Source organism: Chinchilla lanigera, unplaced genomic scaffold, assembly GCF_000276665.1.
Source record: "Chinchilla lanigera isolate Chin_1 unplaced genomic scaffold, ChiLan1.0 scaffold00103, whole genome shotgun sequence".
Lineage (NCBI taxonomy): Eukaryota > Metazoa > Chordata > Mammalia > Rodentia > Chinchillidae > Chinchilla > Chinchilla lanigera.
This window is the reverse complement of record NW_004955504.1, coordinates 988,476-1,006,762: the sequence shown is the minus strand read 5'-3', so window position 1 is coordinate 1,006,762 and position 18,287 is coordinate 988,476. Positions and strand designations below refer to the sequence as shown.

Genomic DNA, 18,287 nt, shown 5'->3' with positions numbered 1-18,287 from the left:
TGTGAGCAGGGAAGGAAGGCTGCAAAGAGGAGAGCTCACCCCCAAGGGACCAGAAATCATACAGCAACACAAGGGGCAGCTGCCCCGTGCTCAGTGACCTCCTTAGTAGAGGCAGAGCTCAGTACTGTGCGTCTTTCCTGACCCAGCCTCTTGCAGTGCAGTGTAATCTGCAGGAGGGAGAGTGAAACAGAACACCTGAAACAGCCAAAGCATCGCTCCCCCATGCTTTGGGGCCACCCCTAACACCAGGGTACTTACACACCAGCCCTGACGCCCCCAACAGTCAGAGTGATAACCAGCCCAGCTGCTGAATGACTCACGGATGGTAGTGTGTACAGAGTGGGTGCTGGACAGCAGGGTGATTCACAGGCAGGGTGGGAAAGGGCGGTACAGGCCTCAGTACTTGGGGGGCAAAAAGCCAGGTACGGTGACTCACGTCTGTAAACCCAGCGCTCTGGGAGGCTGAGGCAGGACTGCAAGTCGAGCCTGGGCAACTTAGTGAGACCCTGTCTCAAACAATGTCAGAGATGTAGCTCAGGGTGAAAGCCCTGGGCCCATCCCAGGACCATGAAAAAAAAGAAAAAAGAAGAAGGAAGAAAGGAAGGAAGAAGAAGAAAGGAGAAAGGGGGAGAAAGAAGGAGAGAAGGAAGAGAAAGGAATGAAAATAAAAGAAGAACAAGTGCACACAATTTATCACTTATCACTGTTTATTTCTGGAATTTTCCAGTTAAAATTTCTGGATCGTGGTTGGCTGCAGACACATGAAACCATCGCTACATGTTTAGCACCAGGTTGGAGGATGAGATGGTGCAGAATGATTATAAAAGAGGAAGGATCCAGGCCCTCTAGGTTTTGGGATGCCTGATACAAAATGTTGAGTGTGTCGGGACGTATGATGCAGGGAGACACCGCAAGCTTGAGGAGCAGAGGGAACCGGGGTACAGCACCTTCCAGAAATGCTCTGTGACAGGGAGGGAGGAGGGGGAGGCTAGGCCTGGAGGACCAGGCTTCAGCACCTCTGTGAGGGGACAGGGTCTGCCTTGACATAAAAGGCACCGCTGAGCACCTCGGGTGGACACCAGTGGGTGCTGGACAGCAGGGTGATTCACAGGCAGGGTGGGAAAGGGCGGTACAGGCCTCAGTGTATCCTAAGCCGGCTGGAAGGGGCCCTAAGCACCTGTTCCCATCTCGGGGCCTCTGTCGCACGGTGACGGTGGGCGTGGCCTCTCCCCTGTAGGTCCTACAGGTCGGAGACGAACCTGTGCATCACTTGAGCCCAGCACAGAATCACGCACCTGGCATTCGGGAGGCTGCGACGGGAGCCAGCTGGTCATGTGTGGGCAAGCCCAGCAGTCACGGGCACACTGCAGCTGCTCTGAGCAGAGCCTTCAGGGCAGCACCAATGTCATCCATCCTGAGAAAATGCCAGAGCTTTTGCCGCTGCCTGTTTCCAGGGCAACCCTCCTGGCTGCACCACCTTCCCCGAGAGGCACTGGTGGCTGGATGGGTTGAGTGGGGGCTGAGCGGTGACACTCCATGCCTTCAGCGCTAGGACCCCCTACCACGATGCCACACACACCCTGGATAAAACTGGGCTCCCTAGAGAAGAGCCGTAAAGCTCTGAGTAAATGGCAGCATGCCAGTAACTTGCCTCTTCCCTCTGGTCTGGCTGCAACCCCTGCACCAATTGCTTCAGCTTGACTTTTATTCTAGGTGGGACACAGAGCAAGACGCCTGTCAGCTCTCCCCCAAAAGCAATGATACAACTGGAAAGCAGTGTCAAGAATAATATTGTAGGACTCAGAAACTCACATGAAAGGCTCCCCATAATTGAGAAGGATGCATTTTTAAAGACTTGCTGGAGCTCAGGCAAGAAGGCAGGCTCTGTGGTGCTTACAGGGCGTGGCCCTGGCCCTGCCCGCCCCTGTGTGGATGGGGTGGACATTGGCGTGGGCTGTCCCAGCCTTAGCTGCTGGTGGGCTGACTGTGTGATGGGCGGGGTGGTAATAGAGCAGCGCAGTCTGACTGCAGGATCTGACCCACAGAGACGAGGGCAACCCGGGAGCACACAGGCTTCTCATGGCCCAGCCAGTCACATTGGAAGCTGAGCCATGCTGGCCAGAACGATCCCTGCAGACCAGGCTCAGCCGTGAAGACAGGAAAACAGCGGGGGATTACGCAGAGCGAGCAGGAATCCCTCACTGCTGGGGAGACAGAGTTTACAGGACGAGACCAGGCTGGTCACGTAATCGACAGCAAACAAAAGCAGAAATGACCAGACACAGCAGGAGAGGCTGAAACCTGGACCAGGTGCAGTGTATCACTCAGGATGTCACATTTTATAAACTCCAGAAGGCAGACACAGAACAGAATGAGTAACTCTTACCCAGGGAGAAAACACTATACAGAAATTCTCTGAGACCCACATGTGGAACCTACAAAGTCTGCAAGGAAGCTCTGATGAAGATGTCCAAAGAACTGAGAAAACCACATCTGAAAAGTTAAAAGAAAAGGTCATGGCAATGACTCCTTCAGAAAAGAATATCAACAGAAGTAGAAATTCTGCAAAGAAATCAAATGGAAATTATGAATTTGAAAAGCACAATACCCAAAAAGAAAAAAAAATCCTCTCAACTAAAGATTTGGATGGGCAGAATAAAGAATCAGAAAACTGAAGATAGATCCAAAGAAAATTTTCAATCTGAAGAGTAAATGTAAAAAAGAATGAAAAAAATGAGCAGTGCCTCTAAGACATGCAGATACCACCAGGAGAACAAAGACACATTCAACAGGAGCCTCTGAAGGGGACAGAGAGTGGCAGAAAAATATATGATGAAATAATAGATGAAAACTTACCAAACTAATAAGGAACCTGCATGCCAAGAAGCTCAACAAATTTAAAATAAGACAAGCACCAAGAGATCCACCCGCAAACCTGTCATAGTCAGATTGTTGGAAAACAAAGAAAAGGAAAATTTTGCAAGCACAAGAGAAAAGAGAAAAACACTCACCATGCATGAGGGACCACAGAGAGATTAACACTGGCTTCTCATGAGAAAGCACGTATGGAAAAAGTCACAAAATGGCATCTTCAAAGTTCCAAAGAAGAAAACAGCTCTCAACCAAGATTCCTGCAGTCAGCAAAACACCCTTCAAAGATGAAAGCAAAATAAAGACGGCCAGATGAAGAAATCTTGAGAGAATTTGCTGCTAGCACAGGGCCCTGATATTACAAGCTGAGGGTGAGCTTGATGCAGCGCAGAGTGGGCAATAATTGATATTTACAAATTGGTGCAAGAATAAATTGCGAGTCTGTCCTAGGCCTGCAAGACTTGTGGTGAGACCCCAGGCTGGCTTACAGACAAGTTAATCTTTAAGCCAATGGCCAGAGCTGAGACTAGTGAGTGGTCTGTGAAGTTCTGGTGCCTCAAGCAAGGTAAGCCAGCTGAGGACTTCGACTTGTCCAAATTCCTTCTGACTCAGCAGTCTCAGTTCGCAGGTAATCAGGTTACTAGCTGCTGACCTGCTCTCCTGTGCTTTCCCAAAACTGCATTGTTCCTTAATCCTCGGACCTTGACCACATCAGCAGTTCACCCCCACTACTTCCTGCAGCCAGCAGCAGACCCCCATTCTTGCTGTGCACCTCATAAAAGCCAGGGACACCGAGCCTCATGGTCTTAGTCCTTATCGGGCTTTGATCATCCAGGTGCCCTTTGTAACTAAAATAAATACCTTGTCTGTGCTTTATTCCACCCTTGTACCCCTGAGCAGGAGATCAGGGTCCTCGGCCAGGACCCTGATATTACAAGAAACAGGACAGGAAATCTTTCAGGCTAAAGGGGAACAACACCCGTGTTAGCTCGAAAGTATGTAAGAAATAATGTGCAGCATGAGGCTCTCGGGTAAGCAAATGTGAGCAACACAAGTTTTCTTCTCTCTCTCTGAATTTAGTTTACATACAGACTGAACACCATGATAGGAAACGGTACTGTTGCACTTACAACACAAATACACCTCATATACAACAACGGCAACCTGAGGCAGAGGGGCAAAGCTGCGTTAGAGCCAAGTGTCCATATTCTGCCAGAATGCAGTTGGAGTTAACACAGACTGTCTAAGCAAATATGAACAGCACACTCCTCACAGCGCTGTTCTCCTAAGGCAAAAACATTAAAATGGGGGGAAGCGGCACATTAGAAAAGCTCTGTTTTACACGAGAAGGTATAAAAGGAAAAAATAGAGGAAAACAACAAAACACATGAGCCTGGAGAAAACAGCAGGACTGCAGAAGCAGATCCAATCACTCACTGCCCACTCCAGTGCACACTCCACATCAGCCACTGTTCAGATGGACTAAGACAAAGCAAGGGAAACGGGTCTGTATGAGGCTCCCACGCTAGCTTCTGTAATGGTTGATACATTGTGCCAACTTGAGAAGTCTAGAAGCTTAACTAAGGGGCTCAGCAGCTCTATATCCTAGGGTGTAGAGGACACGCCCCTATCACTCTAGCACATTGTTCACTGTGTTCACTTGAGAAGTTTTGACATTTGACTAAGTGTGTAAAAGGCAGGCACGGAGACGGTGTGAGTGCTGCACCCACCCTAGGGGACGCGAGCCTGCTTACCGTATAAGGGAGGAAAGAGGCTTGCTTTCTGTCCCTTCTGCTCTTGCTGCTTTTGCTGTCTTCTGCTGCCATGCACACAGTTTCCCTGTGCCCTGTCACCCAGCCTTGGGGCCAGCTGACTATGGACTGGAACCTCCACAAAATGTGAGCTAGATGAACCTTCCTCTCCTTAATTTTGAGCATCAAGTATTTTGTCTCAGCAATGAGAGAAAAGTAACCAGACAGCTTCAAAGACACCAACACTGTAAAGCAAATATTGAAAAATCAAACCAGGCAAACAGAAATGGACAAGAAAGAGTCACCTGCTAAAGTCAGTGACAAGAACTTGAAAACGTGTTGATGAAGACAGGATTTTCATGATGCTTTGAAGGGTATTCACCAAAAAGGTGTATCACACATGCACACATGCACATGCACACACACACCCCTAACAACAGGGCCTCAAAACACATGAGACAGAACTGAGGGAATGGCGGGAGGAGTTCTGGAGGGTTGGTTCCCAAATGGCCCCACTGCCTCGATTGTTGGGAAGGTGACTGAGGCCAGGTTGGTCTGGCCGGGAGGCCCAGGTCCGGGGTGTGACTCGGAAGGGTTTATCTCCTGGCAGTGGCCGCTGCACTCTCGCGCCCAGCCTGGACCTGGTGGATCCACTTCAGCATTTCGAGGCACGTGGATGATGTGACTTGAGTGGTGGCCCTCTCTTTCCAGCAGGTGAGGGCTGGCCTCTGTGTGACCAGCGCCTCAAGGAGAGACCGAGCATGAGGGACACAAGCCCAAGAGCCACTCGACAGCACCACCCAGGGGTGATGCAGGCCGGTGCTGGAGTCACCATCCAGGACTCCGTGACTGAGCGGGTCCCATCACTGGCACCATCACCCAGACACACCCATCCAGGCCTGTGCCCCAGTGCCTCACTGCTGGCACGGGACACACATCCACAGAGTGGCCTCCTTTGAGGTCCCCATCTCCCAGGGCCCAAGGGAAGCTGGACCCAGCCCTGGTCCCAGCCATTCCAGAGAAGGCCTGGAGGCCCGGAGGGGCAGAATCTCTAGACGGCCATTCCGGAGCCCTTTCCTAACCCTAAACCCCCAGCAGAAAGTGAGGGAACCTGTGGAGGACATTCTTTGATTAAAATGCATTGAGCACACAATGATTTGTTTATTACTTGTTAGAGTTTCTTAAGATAAGGCTTCATTATACAGCCCAGATTAGCCTTGAGTGTAGGATCTTCCTGTCTCACCCTCTTGAGTGCTGGGATTACAGGTGTGTTTGGATTACATGTGGAGAAGGGTAATCCTTTAATTATCCTTGCTAAAATGTTTGATATCCACCCACTTATACTAGCTACGCCTTTGGTTCTTGCTCAATAAAAGGTGACTGGGATTGGTAATCGAGGCTGCAGGCCGAGAGGCTGTCAGCCTCTGATCCCAGACTTTTGCCTCTCTTGGCTTTTTTTCCTCTCTTTACTTTTCTTATTCATCCACTGGCACCTCATTCTCGGGACCTGACACACCGGATAGAAGGACAGGGACCCACGGGAAAGGCAGGCTGAGAGCCAGCGCAGGGCGCCAGTGGCAACACCTTCTCATCCTGGCCCACTCCATCCTCACCTGGCCCATCGCCTGGCTCCCCTCTCCTGTGCTGACCTCTCCTGGATATGTGGCCTCTCCCTAGCAGCCCTGACTCCCTCTGCAGCGTGGGGCATTGCCTGCCCAGCTCCAGGCAATGCCGCTCCCCAGGGTCACCGTCAACCATGGCACCCCAGGCAGCACCTTCCCCAGCCGTGGTAGGGCTAACATGAGTTCCACTGTGCATTGTTTTCAAATTCCTGTTTTTCATGAAAGCACAAGCTCCTGAGTGTTACCTGATTTACCCAGCTAGCAGTTCTGGACGGTGCACCTGGTCCCCTGCTGCACATGTAGTGTTAATATTTTGTGTGTGTTTTTTCGTTTTTTTCCGGTACCGGGAATTGAACTCATGACCTTGCGCTTGCCAGACAGGCGCTGTGCCACTGAGCTAAATCCCCAGCCCCGCCAGTTGTAGTGTTATGCTACTGAAGGTCCAGGCATTCTGAGCGCTACCTGCTAGTGGAAGGCAGGTATTATGAAACTCTATTTAGGAACAGTCATTTTAGAAAGTAGACAATTACACCCGGAAAGACTGTCTTTGCCTGACATAGTATAACTAATAGTGACCACAATCAGTGCACTTTAATTTCATGTTGCAGCATAAATGCATAGAAGAAAAATCAAAATTTAAGTCCTAGAGCATGCTCCTTTCGAGCTATTGCTCCATTCCCCACATTTCTATGTGTTCACAGGAGTTCCTATGGAAATTACCAGAACAAGGTACTCAGGGCCAGGTTTCATTAAGGTATAGTTAAGTAGTTTTTCTGAACAGTGGCCTTAAAATAATCAGCAATTGTACTGTTTTACTTTACAGCATTCATAGTTAGTTAATTCTCTCACTCAGGTTTCCACACTGCAGAAAATGAGATGCATTTTTTAAAATTCCAAATCTCTGTAAAGAAAACAAGCCAGGCATGGCAGCACACACCTCTAATCCCAGCACTGGGGAGGCTGAGGCAAGAGGATCACTGCAAGTTCCAGGCCAGCTTGAGCTACACAGTGAGATCTTGCCTCAAAAGAAAAGAAACATAAATGGATCATATTCATGAGTTTGAGGACTCGGCCAGGTCTTGTTCACAACAGACATGTAGGAAGATTCAAAGAAAACGGAAGGAAAGCACATCAGGCCAACAGGGACACGAACCAGTGCAGCTATACTCACAGCAGGTGAAATGGAGTTTAAGCCAGAACTTACTAGGGATAAAGAGATAATACACCGTGATAAAAGAAGCAATTAGTCAATAAATATGATGATCCTAAATTAGTATGTACTTAAAAATATAACCCCAAGTCAAAAACACAAAAATTAATGGAAGTTAAAGAGAAAGGACACATTCACAATCCCGGTGAAGACGTGAATATCCTCTGGTTCTGATCTCAGCCCTGCTCCAGGTGGTCACTGCAGCCCAGAGCCCCTCTCTCATGCCCTCAGCCCCAGGGGACACGGTCAGGCCAGGGTGGACAGACAGCTCTGGAGGGTGACCTGCCACCTCAGCTTCCACCCACAGCAGCTGCCAGACCCCCAAGGCCTCCTGTCACATCTGCTGCCCAAGCTTCTCCTCACCCCAGTCCCATGGCTTTGGCCACTGGCACAGCAGGGACTGCTGCCTGCCTTCCTGGAGGACACCAGTGCCCTCCCATGGTGGGCAGTGTGCCCAGCAGCCAAGCGGGAGCCCAGCCACCTGCCCTGGAAGACAGGGTGCAGCAGGAGGAGGAATGTTCCACACAGTGGTGAGCTGCAAGCACTTGATAAGACCCCAGATCAGGTCCTCTTTCCGGGGTGAGTGCGTGTGGGTCCCTCGAGAGCCTGCGGTTCTGTGACCTGGGACATGGTGATGCCATCCACATGTACCCTGAAGTGGCTTTCTCTGGTGTTTGGAAACAGAATTCCACATTTGGGTCCACATTTGAGGGAATGGCTACAAGATCTTGGTCTTCCCCAGGACCTGCATGAACACACACACACACACACACACACACACACACATGACACACATGCACACGCACACACACACACATGCACATGCACACACACACACATGCACACAGCACGCCTGTGCAGTCACTTGGCACAAGGGCATAAGCAGGAGCAGGTACCCTGCAGTTTGCCATTCCTGGGACCCCGGTGTCCACCTACACAGAGCTCACCTCCCCTTAACCACGCCCAGCACAGCCGTCTTACCCACAAGCTCCAGGGTCAGCCCCACCTCCTCCACTACTATGAGAGGAACAAGGTTCCCAAGGGAGCCTCGTACCGGGACTCCGTGTGGTTGCACTCATTTCTCCCGGAGGAGCTGGGCAGGCTGAGGGGCAGCAGGCCCATGGCCACGACTCCCTGGGGTGTCACGGGGCTTGCAGGTCACTGCTTGCAGGAGCAGAGGGTTCTGTGCAGGGGCTGCGCACTGTGGGGAGGGAGTCCGCCCATCCCGTGGGTGACACACTCGGGTCCTTGGACCACGCTCTCTCCTCGCCTGTGGGGGGAGGCTACTCTGCCGGTCAGAGCTCCTGCTTCTCACCTCACATACCCTCAGGACTTCAAAGCTCTGTCCTCCATACTGGTTAGACGTATTTCTGCGTCTTTCGTGTGTCTTGGTTGAAAAATATCCAGAAGGCCGATGTGTGGCTCAGAGCTCGAGGGCTTGCCTAGCACAGGAGGGAAGGATGTGGAAAGGGAGGGAGAGAGGGAGGGATGTGGGGAGGGAGGAGAGAAAGAGGGAATCTAGCACCTTTCTTGCTATCAAAGCAATATATATATGTACAACATAAAAATTTGAAGAACTCAGATAAGCCAAAAGAAAATGGAAATCACCCACACTTAACTACAAGCAGGAACATCAGAATATTTAAGCCTGTTTTTCCAGTCATTTTTTCCCGTGAATCCGAGCACATGCTTTGTTTCTCAGGCGTGGAATCATCTGGCCTTCGCTGTCTGCAGTTTGATTTTTCAATCAGCTGCAGCAGGGGCTCTTTTCTCTGCCCCGCCCTCTCTCGGGACGTGACTTTTTAATGGATGCACACAACAGCCACTGCAGCAGTGCCGCTCCCTGGCAGCTCCAGGGGTCGGACCTGACCTGAGCCTCCCCCATAGGGCCTGGTCAATTGTCTGGTAAGATCCTGCCTGCTGTCCTCCTCCAGGCCTGGTGGCTGCACCCCTCCAGCATCCAGCCCCGTGGTGCCTTGGTCTCTGCCTCATGCACATCCCGTGGCCCGCCGCTGTGTGCCTCTGGGTGTGCGGTCCTCTGTCCTAGGCCCCCTGCCCCGGGACCTCCTCCCCCCTAACTGCATTGCAGAGACCTTGTTTCCAGCACGGACCCTCTGCAGCTGGGCCCGGACTTCCTGAGTGCGATTTGGGGCTGCTGTTCCCACTCGTCCTTTCCCACCCTGGCCCCTTCTCTCATGCTGATGCTGCCTCTGTGTCTCCTTTGGTCAGCCCTGGGGTCGCTGACCCCATGTCCTCCTGTGGCCGCTCCCTCGGACCCTCTCCTCATAACAGACTGTGTGTGCTGTGTCCTGCATCATCACAGAGAGCTGAGGACAAGCAACGTGCTGTCTGCTTGTCCCTTGGCTCCAGCCTGAGTGGCCTCAGCATTGCTGGGGGAAAGACTGTGGAGGCAGCCCCAAGCCAGCACCAGGGGGCACAGGCACGGACACCAGTGCTCCAGACTGCAGAGGAGGGGAACCTTCTCCCTCCGCATGGGTCCCTGGCATGTACCCGCTGTTCTCAGAGGTTTCTGCCCTGAGGCCCGGGGTTCCTGGAACATTGTCCACTCTGACGACAGGGTCAGCCTGGGCCCCTGGGACATTCTCAGAGACCTCAAAGGAGGTCCAGGCCCAGCCTTGGTGGGGAGCAGTCTGAGAAATGGCATCTCCAAGGGGCGCTTCAAACAGCCTCTCCTCACCCAACCTCAGCCATCTCTAGGAACCCCCAGTGCTGACCACTGTCCTGGAGAGTCTAAAGCAGGCCTCACTGGACATCGTGGATGAACGTGTGATGGAGGGACCAAGTCCAGCTGTGGAACTGCAGCTGCTACCAGCCAGGGTTCCTGTCCCCAAGAGGGCCGGCAAGGGGACACTGGTGTTCTCCCCAGCCACACGGTCCACCCTGAGACGGGGATGGGGAAGGCAGGGATGGGAAAGTCCTCCACTGAGGCAGGAACCAGGCCCAGGGCCTCCTTGGACAGGCCAAGGATCCCGCATCCGAAGTGCTGGGACAAGAAGTGTTCATGTCGTTTTGGGGCATGTATGCACATCCAGCAAAAGGGGTCTTGGGAGGGCGACCAAGTGCAGACACAAAACCCACACAGGTTCCTACGCACCTGATACACACGTCTGAGGGTAACTTCGTTGATAATTTTCAGAATTTCCTGCATGAGACATTCTTATGGTATGTCAATGTGTTGGGTTTTGGATTCTTGGGTCGGGGTGCTCACCTCCAATACACAGACACAATTCCAGCTTCTCTGAGGCTCCAGGGGTCAAGTCCCTGTAGAGGGACACAGGGGAGGGGTAGGGGCAAGGTGGTAGTGGCTCTGTAGACTCGGGGTTTGAGGAGGAGACCCCGCAGCCTCACACGTTCCCAGGGAGCAGCTCCCGATCCAGGCTGGATGAACCTCTGGGAGCAGCCTGCAGTGGAGGGAAGGGTGGTGGGCACCACCTGGTAGCCAGCACTGCTGGAGGCCATGGGCTGATCTGTGTCCCCTGAAGATGCTGAAGTCCCAGCCTGGACCAGGGAACGTGACCTCATGTGGACACAGACCCGTGCAGGTGTCGCTAGTGAAGACGGGGTCGCAGGACGAGCCCTCACCAGCAGACTCCTGTGTCCTCAGGAAAGAGCAAACTCAGAGGGAAAGATGGACTGAGCAGAGGAAAGACAAGCGGAAGACATGGTAGACGACACAGAAACCAAAGGAGCGCCAGGTACCGGAACCTTGGAGAGGGCAGGGAGCAGCCTCCCATGCACGGCCACTTGGCCCCCGCCCTGGGACACGTGTCTGCAATGCCAAACGCCCACCCTCCAGCACCCAGGGAGAGAGAGGAAGTCGCGTGCACTGGTCAGGTGTAAGAGCGACTCTGCGGAGTACAGCGCTCTCCTGCCTCGCGTCCAGGTCGCCGGGACTCTCACCTCCATCCCTGGACTGCTGCTTACCACTCGAGCCTTCCTTCAACCTGCCGATCAGGCACAGACCGTGTTCAGGACTCGTCACAGTGGGGGGCGTTGTGTGCATGAACACACGCATGCTATGAGTGCCACGCCGGCCTCCCGACATGCCACCTGCGCAGCTCCTCTGCGTCGGCCACTGCCGTTCCTGGTGACCAGTCCTGCCGGTGACCAACCTGGCAGCGCCTTTTCCTGCAAGGACTGCGCTGGTAACCAACACAGCTCACGTGTGCTTTCTGTATAGCACACATTCGCCCACAGAGGCGCTGATGATCGGGGTCCACAACACGACACCCTGAGGTCAGCAGCGTCTCAGATCCACGAAGGCCCTGCGTTTCCCCGGCAGAGGAGAGTGGCAGCCGAGAGAACCCCACATGGCAGGCCCAGCAGGTGGTCCTCGGCAGACATCAAGGTCCTGGATGCGGCTCCTCCTCTTACTCCTGCTGGCCTTGGCAGAAACATAATTTCTGCACCTTTGTCTCCTCCTGTGAGGTGGGAGCAGAGAGGACAGCCTGTCCTGACAGCGCTCTGGGGCTGCACGTTTGACTGTCAACCGGATTGTCACCCGGGCTGGATTAAGAGGAGCAGGTTAGAGGAGCAAAGCCCACACTTGGTATGTCTATAGGGCATTGCAGAGATGATTGACATGTAGGCCAGCAAACCGGGAGGAGGATCCGCCCCGATTGTTGGTGGCCCTGTCCAATACGCTTGCAGCCTGCCTGGAAGGAAAAGGAGGAGGCCCACCTGAGTTTGAGAAGCTCCGAGCTGCTTGGGCTCCAGCCTTTCAGGTGGGTTCACACCAGGCATGGCGCTCATGGGGGCTGGCAAGTCCCAGGTCTGCAGGGCAGCCCAGAGCTCTGAGGAGGAGCAGGGACCTGCATGCACTGCTGTCAGGGGTCCCGTCCTGCTCAGAGCCTGCTCTTTGTTCACCTGGTCCTTCAGCCATTGGATGTGGTCCACACCAGGGGTGGAGGGGCCCTCCAAGGTCAGCCCGGGGACAGCTCTGGAAGGCTGCTCCCTTGCATCCTAGCTGGGTGTTCTTCTGTCATTCTTCAGTGTTCAGTGACAGAGTCAAATCCACATTGTCCTGCACTGACAAAACCCCAGGTTCGCCAAGCCCCACGAAGCCTGGGTTATGTATGACTCTTGGACATTTGCTAGAAGATCAGTCCTCCCGTGCCCAGAGCTCAGGGAGATTCCCTGGGATACTGACCCTGCAGCCACCGGCCCAGGTCAAGAGTGTGAGCCCAGGGACACATCTACAAGAAGCCACCAGCCCCAGGACAAGATGGAGACCCGAACAGACACCCCAGGGTCCCCTTATGGGCTCAACCTCAAGCCAACCCTCCCAAGAAAGAAAAGAAAGCAGGAAGATGCAGCACAGGCCTATCTGGCCAGCTCTCTGCCTGCTGTGGAGGCAGATGATGTGCTACATAAATAATGAATTAGCTGTGTGTCCTCGTGGAATTGGTTCTTGGAGTGGCTGGCGAAGCAGTTGTGTGATTCCAGGTCACCGCGGGCCGTCAATTCTAGGAGACGCCTGGACAGATCTGTTTGAGGCTCTAGTTATTACTCACCCTCTGAGGAATGTCTTCTCGGGTCTCGCTAATTCTGTCGAGATGTGGCTGAGCATGGGAGAGCGTTTGGATGTGAAAACACCTCTTCCATTGTAAAGGGACCTAAAGGACTGGCCGTCCCAGGGTGCTGTGTCCCTCACATGCCTATTTGGTGTTGAGGGCGCTGTCCTTGCAGAAAGACCCTCTCTCCTTCTGTCTCAGAAGTCCTCAGTGTCCCCACACACAGGCAAGCAGGAGGAGCCTCAAAGAGCTGGAGCAGAGACAGAGCCCGTGGAGGTGTGGTGAGGACCGGGACGGGTGCAGCTGGTCCTGCTTGGGAGCGCAGCATGCACAGCTGCCCTGGCGAAACTCGAGGATCTGGACACAGGTCGAGCAGGGGCCCAGCTTTGTCCCCTCCAAGCCGTGTCCCTGAGTGCTGCTCTGTGAGGTCTGTGCACACCGCACTTGCTGGACAGCTGGGCGCTGCTGGACTGAATGCCACATTCACACCAAGTGCAGACACTCCTCCCTCCCACATCTGAGAAGGCTGCCCTGCCTGGCTTCCAGCCCTCAGCTGGGGTCCCGGCCTCCTCCACGCCACAGGCCCATGCGCCTGGCACCACTCTTGGTCACCCCAGGTCCTGTGGATCAGTGCCTCCCTCCAGCTGATTTTCCCGGCCGAAGGGGTCCTGGAACGCCCACTGGTCTCTTTCCCTCCAGCACCGGCAGTGCAGAGCAGAGTCCTTCGGTGATGAGCAGCTGAGGTTGTTGGCAAGCAGATTCCTCCCAGGATGGAGCAGGTGCCACAGCCCAGCCACACGCAGCCTCTCCCTGGCCTTGGGTCCTTGTACTGTCCTCTGGTCAGGGACAATCTTCTTCCCAGGTCACTTACACCTCGGGGTCAGCACACCGTCCTGGAGCAGTCCCAAGGTGAGCTGGACACTCCCTGCAGTGAGGGTTTGGTGTGGGGCCCAGGGAAAGGCTGGAAGCCACCCAGGGGAGCAGACATGGCTGGGCAGATTCACACACACACCCACATGCACACCCGCACACACGCACGCTGATGCATGCTGACTTCGGCAGGGGCAGGGGTGGTAGTCGTGGTGCTGGCTGCCAGTCAGCCGCACCAGCTCCCTGTCCCTGCCTCTTGGCTGGAGTCAGCCCTCAGGATGAAAGCGCCCCATGCACACCCTACCTCTGAAGAGGGGTCTGTTGTTTGGGAAACGCTCTGCATCGTGCTGAATACTCACGGTAAGCCTGATTCCGCCAATGTCACCTTGCTGTGGACACCAACATTTTGTTATGATTATTTTGGCAGAAAAGTGCTAAACACGGGCTTGTTCTTTACATCGTTGCCTTGAAGATCTTTGCAACAAAGAGACGGCTGACATTAAAATGCCGACGCTCAGACTGAAGAAAATGGAGAAGGGCTCGGTCCTGTTTTTCAGGCCGGGGTCTCCACAGCTGCAGTCTGCAGTGACAGAGGCAGCAGGTCGCCTGGGCCGGGCTGAGTGGAGCTGGGGAAAGGTCTGATCCCTGCAGTGGCACACACACATGCCGATTCACCTCGCACTGGTCCAGCTGTACCCGGGGTGGGTGTGTTTTACCACACATGAAGTTCAGCTACTTACGAGAAGGTCCACTTGCAGCACTTCCCTTACTCCCTCTCCACAACTGACGCGGGGTCCCTTCAGGGCAGGGCCACCTTCCCAAGGTCCCCTGTGCATAGGGTTGTGGGCCCCCAGGGTTCAGGATGGGAGTCCCTTGTCTGTGCCTTGCCATCTTGTCCTGGGGTCGGTCAGCTTGAGGAGCAGGTCTGCCCCTCTTACCACCCTGACTGGGAAAGGGTGCCCGAGGACAGCCCTCTCTGCACTGCTTCTGCCTCGAGAGAGACCAGCTGACACCGAGGGCCACATGAACGCCCCTCCTTCTGGGAGTGTCAGTGACAGGACAGCGGTGCTGACAGCAGGACCACATGCACCGTGCACTGCCCACCCTCCCCCTGCCTTCCCTGCTCCCTCCAGGTGCCTCAGTAAGTGCTGCCCACAGGCGCAGTTGCCCCAAGGGGGACACTGCTGCTCGGTACTGCCCAGTCGGAGCCAGCAGCCTGGGACGAGCTCAGGAATAGGACGGGGAGACTGAAACACAAGCAAGAGTGGAGCGGCCAGACAGCACAGATGCTGCGTCCCAGCATCAGACCCCGGGAGGGAGCGGTCACCCTGTGCCTGAGGCCCTGTGTGCAAAACTGCAGTGTGGGACCCCGGGGCGTCCAGCTTCATCTGCGTGGCGGTTTTCACACACACCCACACCACCAGCTCCTACACCGTGACACTTCCTCCCCAAGCCTGGGGTCGTGAAAAACTCCCTCCAGGGCCAGGGATGCAGCTCAGCGGTGCAGCACCTGCCTGGCAAGTCCAAGGCCCTGAGTTTGATTCCTAGTACCAAAAAAAAAAACGCTCTGGACAGGTGGGTGAGTCAGGCACTGCTCCGGGCCATGATTCCTGTCAGGCCCCAGCTACAGGCCCCCCAAATTGCAGGACCTCAAGAGACCCTGTACCTATCCCTGTCAGGCTGTGAGCACTTCTGGACGCTCTGTCCCCGAGGGGTGGACCTTCACTCCTGTTGCTGACGATAGATCTTGCTCTTGCTGCTCCTTCCAAGTGTCCCGCTCAGTTCTTTGCTCAGGACCGGAAACGGCTTTCCTGTGACCCCATCCCGTCCCAGGACAGTTACCTGCATGACCTGGGGCTTCTCGCATGGCAGGACCAAGGGTGGCTGTGGCTGAGTGTGATAGGGGCGGGAAGAAGCCAGCCTCTGAAAGCTGAAGCAAGGAAGTCTCTCTCCAGGCCCGCTGGGTCCCTGCCCACAGCAGGTGGGCTCAGACTGTAGTGTGGCCTGGCCATCAGGGCCCCAGGTGGGACACTGGATGGGGAAGGCCACTGGCGGGGCCGCCCGAGCCTAGTCACAGCCTCTGTGCGGCGGGACTGTCGCTCCGTCAGGTTGAGGTCGCCCTGTTTGTGTTCTGCTGTTGCTGTTTACTTACAGCAAGAGGCAGTGTTAGCAAGCGGGGGCCCAGCCCTCTCGGCTCTGCAGGAGCTGCAGGAAGCAACCCCACGGGCGAATGGTGTGATTCGCAAACGCAGTTTCAAAGAAACACGGGGCGGCTGCTTATCGCTCAGTCTCAGAACCCGACAGACTGTGTCTAGCTTCTGTCCCAGCAGATCCATCCATCAATCAGTGCGTGTCCTTTGTCAAATCCTGCTCAGCTCTCCCAGCACCCTCTTTGCTGGCTCCCCGCACCCGGGCTCAGGGCAGCCGAAAGCACGTGAGCTGTGAAATTAGCCACACACACGGCTTGTGCCTCGGGAGCCGGAAGGAGCCACGGGCCTGACCGGGCTCGTCCCCTTCGCAGAAGACCTGCTCAAGTCGGAAAACTTCCTATTGTCAACACAAAGTGCAGTTCTTGGGGGAAGACTGAGCAAAATCACTCAATCTGTTTACCGGGGCCCAAGATGGAACAGGAACATGAGGGGTGCAGGAAATGTTCGCACACAGACGGCTCAGAAGAGCGTTGCATTCAAACGCGCAGGAAAACGCGGATGAAATGAGGCTTAGAAACCGCAGAACATGCTCGACCTCCAGTAGACCTTCCCCGAGCGTCTCCCAGGATCAGGAGCAGGAATACGGCTCCCACTGTCCTGTCCCCAAGGGCCTCCGAGGGCCTCCAAGGGCGGGGACTCCGTCCCCACGCGGCAGGTGGCATCCAGGACCCAGGGTGTCTGCTGGGACTCCCCCTCCCGTAGACAACCTCCCCCGGGGGGAGGGCCATGCATGCAGGCCTTGACCACTTTGCCAGGCTCAGGGGCTGCGGGAGACACACCTGCCTCTGCCGACTGCTGGAAGGACCCCTCCCCACACTGCCCTGCGAGTCCCAAGGCTCTGGCATAGATGCTTGGAAAGTGCCTATTTCCACCATGCCAGGGTCAGTATCACACGCCCCCAGGTCCCTCCACTGAAGTTCAGCACAGAAATTACAGGAGAAATAAAAGAACTTCCAGACCTACATCCAACCTCCAGTCCTGCCTTCAACCTGCATCTGTTCCTCTTTGCCGTTCTGCCTCCTTTCCTCTGACACTCGAGGCTCCCCAAGAACTGGCCCCTGGCCAACTGGCAAGGCCACCCCACACCTGCAGGCAAAGATCCACACGAGACCGATGACTGACGCTGTCCCCCCCCACGTCCTCATGACCACCGTTCGCGGCTCTCACAGATGACCGTCGCCTGTCCCCCCAGGACAGCTGTGCATGACATTCACCCAGCATCTGCCATCACCTCCGACTTTCCTCTGCGACCACCACCAGAAGCCATTGCTCCTGACCTTCACATGACCTTCCCCGTGACCCCGCCCGAGATGTTGCCATGGTGGCAGGCAGTGGCTGTGGAGGCACTGGTGGAGCTGAGCGTCCTGCACCGACAACAGAAGAGACAAGGACAGAGGGTGACACCGTTCTTAGAAAGAAATGGATGTGACCTGAGAGTGGGCAACAGAGACCACCACGGCCTGGGCAGGGCAGGTGACCATCACTGGCCCACTGCCTCAACAGCTCCCGGACAGCCACCTGCGGCCTCCTGCAGGAGACGCAGGCCCAGGCCAGATGTGCACCCCCCAGCGCCTCACAGGGACCGAGCCAGGTGCAGGGTCTGAAGACTCTCATGCTCACCACAAGCCCCACCCCCAGCGTCTTCCCTGTGGAGACCTGGGTTAGCTCACAGTGTATGAGGTGCCACGAGACACCGGTACCACAAGACGTCATTTATTGATCTGCGCAATTCCTGGCCAAGAACCACGAGGAAATACGAGACCCTCCGCGCAAAGACCGCTGTGTCCGCGGAGTCACTGGCAGTGAGCAGGACACGCACTTCCACGTCCTTCACCTTTTTTTAAGTAGAGATTTGGGTTTGGGGGCCCAACTCCACCAAATCTGCACACTTGACCCCTCTGGTGACCCAGTCATCCTCCTCCCGATGCCGGTCCTGTGCCTGCTGACCTGCGGCCAGGCTCCGCCTCCCTGAATCTTCTCCCTTACCTGGTGTGGCTGCAGGGGGCAGGGGCGCAGGCCTCTGCAGCATTCCACACTCCCTCTCCCGGTGACGCCCTCTGACCAGACTCTGGAGAGGCAACTTCTCAAAGGCTTCTTGACTTGTGGTGGCGCACACCTGTAATCCCAGCACTTGGGAGCCTAAGGCAGGAGGATTGCCAACAGTGTGAGTTCAAGGCTACATAGGCCAGCTTGAACTACATAGTGAGACCCTGTCTCAA

At 55.1% G+C, this 18,287-nt stretch overlaps 1 long non-coding RNA gene across 16 annotated transcripts; it reads right to left on the bottom strand.

Moving 5' to 3' along the window:
* Positions 1-699: 699 nt before the first annotated feature.
* Positions 700-15,979, bottom strand: LOC102009738. 16 transcript variants are annotated; one of them, XR_001231565.1, is made up of 6 exons: positions 12,156-15,979; positions 10,570-11,896; positions 8,770-8,896; positions 4,626-4,867; positions 1,296-1,414; positions 700-961 (listed from the first exon to the last, which is right to left on the bottom strand). It is a non-coding gene; the product is annotated as an uncharacterized LOC102009738 (long non-coding RNA). The 16 variants fall into 16 exon arrangements; XR_001231557.1 differs by having other exon boundaries at positions 700-1,414; XR_001231559.1 differs by having other exon boundaries at positions 700-1,414; positions 8,779-8,896.
* Positions 15,980-18,287: the final 2,308 nt, after the last annotated feature.